At 38.7% G+C, this 7,598-nt stretch overlaps 1 long non-coding RNA gene across 1 annotated transcript in view; it reads right to left on the bottom strand.

Moving 5' to 3' along the window:
* Positions 1-5,170: 5,170 nt before the first annotated feature.
* LOC111373211 overlaps positions 5,171-7,598 on the bottom strand; it is a 4,044-nt gene continuing 1,616 nt past the window's right edge. Inside the window, exons 2-3 of the long non-coding RNA XR_002698917.1 lie at positions 5,831-7,261; positions 5,171-5,700 (exon numbers count right to left, since the gene is read on the bottom strand). This is a non-coding gene — a long non-coding RNA (uncharacterized LOC111373211). The remainder of the gene's footprint in view (positions 5,701-5,830; positions 7,262-7,598) is intronic.

Genomic DNA, 7,598 nt, shown 5'->3' with positions numbered 1-7,598 from the left:
TTGGAGTCATTGTGGTTGTCTATGGAGGGGGTGGCCCCGATGGGGATGGGAGAGGGGATTACGGAGGGGGTGGCCCCGACGGGAGGGGCGGAGGAGGTTGCGACGGAGGGGGAGGCCCCGATGGGAGGGGCAGAGAAGGTGGCCCCAGAGGTCGAGAGGACGCCCGCGCGTGATTGAGGGTAAGAGACATGCTGTTGACGAGACCGAGCAGGTGGTCGGCAAGAGGTTGAGAGTGCCGTCACAGTATGTTATTTCTCCCTTCACGGCTGAGGCCAAGAGGAGGACGTTCATCGATGGGACGTACCCGAACTTATTCAGAGAGGTGGATAATGCCAAGTGGAAAGCGTTCGAGACAGAGTAGAGGAGAATTATCCCCGGGTAAGTATTGTATGATTTTAATAAAGCACTGTACGCTAATTCATCTACGCTTATTTTAACATTTTCCTATTTTTTACAGAGTTAGCCACACGATAGGTCAAAGGACGGTCTCGGACCCTTTTCACGATATCACCACTACGGGAGCTTGGCTCGCTGACGATGTAAGTGAACTGTTCATTTCGTGTTTTTTATGTATATGTGACCTTGTGTTTATTAAATGAATAACTCATACTTTTTTGGTGTTTCCTGCTGCAGCACATCGACCTGGCCATGGACTTGCTATGAAATCAAGCTCAAAGACATCCAAAATCATTTGATGTCCATGGTCGAGTCATATTAAACACCGAGTTCCTGCGTGCCGTTACCATAGAGTATCAGTCCTTCAAACTTATGGGTAACGAGTACACGGTGCCAGAATATAAGCTCGAGTGGGTGATAGGACTGTCACCGAGTGTCGGGGAAAATCATGGGAGGGTTGTACACATATGTACATTTCAGTGTGCATCAATAAACACTATGTTACGCTGGAGATCGTTTTTGCTGACTCGACTATATATGTGTACCACCCAGATCATTCATGTTTGACACAAGGCCAGTTGGAGCAAACCTGGAGTCCGTGGCTGTAATTGTTCCTATGATGACCAGACGAGCGGGGATAAATGTACAGGACAGATTATGGATCTTTCGGAACACGACGACAGCGCGACAGTCCATAAGGTAAGTGTTTGAACTTTGTTGTTTTCATCTTTCAGATTTAGTTTTTATTTACACAGTACTGAACTGATTCATTCTTGTTCAATTGCAGCGGCGACTACGGCATAGTTGCCATTAAGTACGTTGATTTTTTAAATATAGGATATAAGGTTGATGGAATCAACCAGTCGTGGATACAGAACTGGAGAAAGAAGCTAGTATGTGATTTGTTCGAATTTAATGCTGACCCGTAAATTTCATTTATATATATATGTAACATTTCAATTGTAAATTTAATTATTTTTGTAATTATGAAATAATTGTAAATTTGTTTTCAATGTATATAACATTCAAATTGGAAATTTAATTATTTTTTGTTATTTTACACGTATGTCGAGTATGAAACTATTTTTTTCATATGGATCATTATAAATACCATTTATCAAGAATAAATATTGAATATTGAAGATTTATAAAGAACAAATATTAAACAGTATAAAGTAAAAGGATATATTATTCATTTCACGTACCTGTCTAGTCGTCATTTAGGGGAATTTGACTGGTACAAAATTGCCGAGTATGCCCTACGGCTCTGGACCGGCCACACCTACGCGGTCGAGGAAACTTTTCAGTAGATGGTATTCTAGATGTACTTGGACGTCCAGGACCACGCGGTTCAACTGCTGGTGGTAACAAATTATGAAATGGGAGAATGTGCTCGGGAACTTCCCACTCGGCTTCATTCGGCAGAGGAAATATAGCATCGGCATATGCTGTTCTCCAAGACTCAGTCGTATAATACAAAGAGCATAACGTTCTCGCAGCAAAGCCTCGATACATGGCCACCGCAACTGCATGCTCACATGGAAAACTCTCCAACTAAAATCTCGTACAAGTGCATGTGTTATCGGTCAAATCCACCATATATGTCGTATTACGTGCACATTGCACGGAGAAGCGAAACTCATCTAGTGCTTCCACATTCAACTTCCTCGCAACCTCTGCCGCCTTAAACAGTTTCTCCTCTTGAGCTGGGGCCAACAAGCTAGTGCAACTCTGTGATGCCGCACGTCGGTCATGAAACCACTGTTGTAACTTGTTATAAATGTTCTCAATCATTTCGAGAATTGGTAACTGTCGATCCTGAGAGACTCCGCGTTATTCGACGTCATCATGTTGTATCGACGTCCTGGAAAGTATGATTGCGCCCAATGTTCGATCCCCATCTTCGTCAGATACTCCAACGCCGGTAATGATTTACTTCCTATCTCGAGCATGAACTTATTACACTCTTCAGCACTGTAAGTTTCGGCTGTTCTCCTAAACAATGAAACGATGCCTGTGCCCCGATACCTATTCTTCAAATTACCTTGTATATGATATATGCAATACCCGTGATGTGCCACGGGAAAAACTTCAGTGATGCCGTTTATTATAGACTGTCCCCGATCGGTTACAAATGCAAGGTTTTCGACTTCCCCGATCACTTTCCTCAGTTTAGAAAAGAACCAACGCATGGACAGATCATTCTCGTTGTCGACTATACCGAATGCAATAGGGTAAATTTGAATGTTGGCATCTTGACATGTAGCAATAATTAATTTGCCTTGATATTTAGCTTTCAGAGTTGTACCATCAACTAGAATTACGGGTCACATTGCATTTCGAAAACCCCGAATACATTGTCCGAGAGCTATGAAGAAATACTTAAAACAATTATCGCCCCCCGTCTCAATAAAAAATGCCGTGTCAGGATTAGTTGTCCCTATGTTATGGTAATACCTAGTCAATTTAGCATAGCTCTCTTCAGCCAATCACATTAAATCCTCCAACGCACATTCTTTGGCCTTCCACGCTTTCTGGTAGCTCATGACCACTCCGTACTCTCGATGGATGTCGTTAATGATGTCCAAAGTTCTGTAGATCGTCCATGGACCCTGATACTTGTGCATTATTTGTCGACCAATAAACCATGCTCGAGTTTACCTGTGATCGTTTTGAAGAATTTCCACTTCGCAAATATGATCCCGTGAATACTTGCGAATTACGAAGCACTCATTCGTGTCCATCTTAGTTGCTCTCAAGCGCCAATTACAACTATCTTCGACGTAAGCAACTGTCAACAATGACTTGTTTGATTTCTTTACCTTGAGCTCAAAGTTATATTTTCATGCCAGCAGGTGCACAACTTCCTGCAAATCTTTCTTGGTTTAAAACAGTTGCTCGACTTGCAAGTCCTCATCATCGGGAGCCACACGGGAAGAATTGGAGGACGGTCCACTTGTTCCAACCTGTGAGCTCCCACCCGGCTCGTGTCTCTGTCGGGATAAAGCAATCAAATTCTCATTTGTAAACTCATTTATATTCTTATTGTCTTCAATTGTCGACGAAATTCTGCGTGTAACAGCGACATCACGATCAGAAGCAACAGTCTCAAGAATACCCACATCATCCACAGGAACTATCTCCACTGTCTCCCAAAAACCTCGATCGTTGTTATCCGCCGTATCTGAATGTTCGCATTCACCTTCGATAACATCTTTCGTAATTAAAGTCACACCAAGAACAGTCGGAGCCCAATACATTTTATTCAATTCAGCATCATTAGTAACGAATACCGGTGGCATCGGAATGGATGAATCCCCATAACCGTTGAATAGATATCTCAATTGCATATCGTATTGAGATTGATCGACATTCAGCTTATTTTGCAAATTGCGGTACATTTCTAAGTATGGTGTCTCTCTGTTATGGGAATTGCAATACAACCATGTATGTCACTCGTCCATCTCCATTCCCACCGATTATTTTCATTCAATTCGAAATCACCGAAATAACACACGGGGATTATCATATCTGCATGAGAAAATGGTTTTAATCAACTTCATTTATTAATTATAAGAAAAAATCAGTGCAGAGTCGGTTAATTGACTGTTTAACAGCCGACAATAGGCGACTGTTCGGCTATTAAACAGCCAACAGTCGGCTATTAAATAGCCGACTATTTGGCTGTTAACAGCCAAGTAGTCAGACTGTTTTCGACTGTTTGACTGTTTTTGCGCAGGAGAATACGGTTCTAAAGTTATACATCTGTTCAATTTTTTTTGATAGGTAAGATCTGTTAAAAAAAATTTATGCTAACTACTATGTCGACATAAAATTTCTCTATTTAAACGTTTACTAATTTACTGAAAATGAAATTAAACATGTGTAAATGTACTTACCGATTTGAAGTAATTGATATGAAAAAAATTTCCGGCTTCAACGTTTCAAAGTTTTTCTAGATTTTGAGGTTCAAGCAGATGAAAAGATGAGAGTTTTTCCTGTGTTGGAAGCTCGTTTTGAAGTTTTTATAAGTGGGAAAGTGTTTCGTTTTCAATTATTAACTAAAAGGGTAGTAAAGTCATTTCAACAATATATTGTTTTGCAATTGTACAAAACATTTAAGGACATCTTTGTCTTTTACCATATAAGAGACCAATGTCATAATATTCATGATTTTGAAAGTTAAAGTGGAATTTAGGTCCGTTGACTGGGTCAAACTTAAAAGTACCCCGGCAGAAAAACAAAAATGCAGAAGCATTAATGTTTTTATTTTCGATTTTTTTATATGGTTTGTTTTGGGCTATGTTGGTTTTTTTTTTCTTCTGACTTGGTTATAAATGAGATACATGGAGCTCTCGTCTTAGGTGCGCGCACTCTTATTAGCAAAGCTAGTACAAATGTTGTAAGATTTTTGAGGCTTGTTGGATTTGAAATCGCCTTTTTGAATGGTTTCTAAACGTTCTTTTGAGTTTGAAAATGTTGAATTGTGGACTGAAGGAGTATTTGAACTTAGATGATGAGAAAAACTATTTATTTCTGTGTGCGCATATATATATTGAAAGATTATTAATTTCATCAAATTCAATCAAACAAAGCGTACTACTGAAGGTATGAAAGGAATCAAGTTGTCAAAAATGTGTCACAATTCATAAATAGTTTGGCCCTACTTTTGAACATCTTCATCCTTGAAAAATTTAGCAAAAATAACCTTCATAAAATGATAGCATAAACTCCACAACAAATCTGTAGAAACTTCTATAAGCATTTCCAGGACTGTATCTAAATCCATGATTTCATTTAATAGTAATATTTACAAAGAAAAATTATAAATATTACAAGTTGTAATCGCTGCCTGAGAATACTATTGTGCGATAGAGGACGAGAAATCGTAAAGGGCAGATGACGATTACCATGATGCCCAGTACTGATTGTGGCAGCAAAATACCAACGTGCAGACTTTAGCCTGCTCAAGACTGAAGCTAAGTAGAAAATAACGGTGCAACCAGAAATAATCAAAGCTAATGTATCACTTATGACAAAGACCCTAAAAGCCATTTTTCTTGATAAAATTGACATGTCATCTTTCTTAGTATACTCTCCAGGAATGGTAAATCTGGCAGCAAATGTAATTGTCATTATGAGAGCTGCCACTACCATCTGAGTTTCACCCATTTTTCTAAAGTCTCTCAGAAGCATCCTTTTCTTTTGCTCATATGTTTTCATTTTTCGTGATCTATAATCACGATTGTCTAGATTCATTCCGATGAGAGCATCTTTTCTTTCTAATTCCTTCTTTATAAAATCCTGTTACAGAGTTGAATCAAAGACAAGCCATCAATGGACTAGTTGACCTTTTGTTGGAAATATCTTATTTTCCATATTCCATGGTGAAAGTAGAAAACTAGAGAATTAAAAAGAGAAAGACTGTCTTTACCTTTCTTACCGAAAAAAATCAGAATTCGTTATCATATCAAGGGGAGTCATATTTTTCTTATTCACAGCATTCTGATTAGTTTGTGGGTGGTTCACAAGATCAGCGCCTAGGAAATTGACAGTATCAGCATATACATGGAGAGGTGTGTTTCCCTCTACATCCTTTTGGTTTATCAGATTGACAACCCAAGATTGTTTCAAAATAAATTTGAGTGCCTTTTCTTCTTCAAATTTCACGGCAATGTGTAGAACATTCTCACCATCACTGATGACCATCCCCCAACAACTAGGACAGTATCTTAAGATCTCTCTCATTAACTCTATATTTCCCTCACATGTTGCCAAATGCAGAGCTGTCTAATTATCATCTTTTTGTGCAACTATGTATGCAATAGATTCATCTGCCTGTAGTAGTACTTGTGCCACAATGCCGGATCCATGTTGTGCAGCATAATGGAGAGCACTCCATCCAAAATCATCAACCTCATTTTATTGAAGTTGGATTCTTTTTATCAACTCTTCTGCGATTTATACAATTATCAAAATCACGAGTGAGCAGAGCAAAGTGCAGCAAGCCGTGCTGAAATGATGAATACAACAGCTAATTCTACAGTGAAGGATGCAGAGTGCAGCAAAGCTAAAGAAGTATATAGAATGTTGGTTATGGCTTTCAGCAACGCCACTGAATGATGCAGAATGCAGCAAAGTAAAGTGACCACAAATGAAATTAACTCAATTTTAAGACTAATCAAACAATCTTTATCAACCACATCTTTCATGGGTTTCACAACTTTTCAACCACACATTTCAAAAATTTCTATCACAATCTACTAAAAAATCTAATTTTAATCCCCACCAAATACCCTTTAACCTTTCCTGTCACATATAGCTACCACAACATGCAAAGCAGTTCTCCCTTTTGGGTCAGTATAAGCTGGCGAGGGGCAATATTCCAATATGTGTATCATACACTGAATTCGTCTCCAATAAGCAGCAAGAAATAGTGGAGTTTTCAATGAATTTTTCACTATATTTGTTATTTCCGGGTAATCCTGAAGCATCATTACAACCATTTCAGGATGATCCCCCATTATTGCATCATGAAATGAAGTATTCCCATTTTTGTTTCTAATTCAACATCCTCAGTTGAACGCTTTGCCCATATTGTCATTGTTGATCCAGGTGTAGATCTCTCATTTCTTGCTGCAATATGAAACTCAGAATTTCCCTCGAAATTCACTTCAAACAACAAGGATTCATTCGTCTTGAGGATTTCTTCCGTGCATTCCCAGGTGTCATTGAAACAAACAACAACATGGAGTGGAGTATTTCTGTTTGGCGTCGAGTCAGTGCTGAAATGTTGAATATGTTGTTTCGAAGCACCAAGATCACCTTCTTGTGCAGCTCTATATAATCCGAGATCCATGATGGTCTGCAAATGTGTAATAGATGTTTAGAAAATAAGAAGAAAGAAAAAAAGGGAAAAAGACAAAAAAAAAATCAACTTAATTTCATTGATTTTTTTTTCCTTCTAAAAGGAGTCCAAGATCTTGCATAAGACTAATAATAACGAGAATAAATGGATAAAAAAACATACAAATGGATAAACGCAATAAGGGAAGCAATGAGTGAGTAAATCAAATTGATCACTGATCAAACCCAATTAATTATCATGGCACTTTTGGAGGATTAAACAACTAAAAGAAGGCAACTTTATTTGAAATCAGTTCGTAAACCCTAGACTCAAGAATTTACCCCCCCCCCCCCAC

This window comes from Olea europaea, unplaced genomic scaffold (genome assembly GCF_002742605.1).
Source record: "Olea europaea var. sylvestris unplaced genomic scaffold, O_europaea_v1 scaffold1084, whole genome shotgun sequence".
Lineage (NCBI taxonomy): Eukaryota > Viridiplantae > Streptophyta > Magnoliopsida > Lamiales > Oleaceae > Olea > Olea europaea.
The sequence above is the reverse complement of the archived record's forward strand: the minus strand, read 5'-3'. Positions and strand labels throughout refer to the sequence as shown.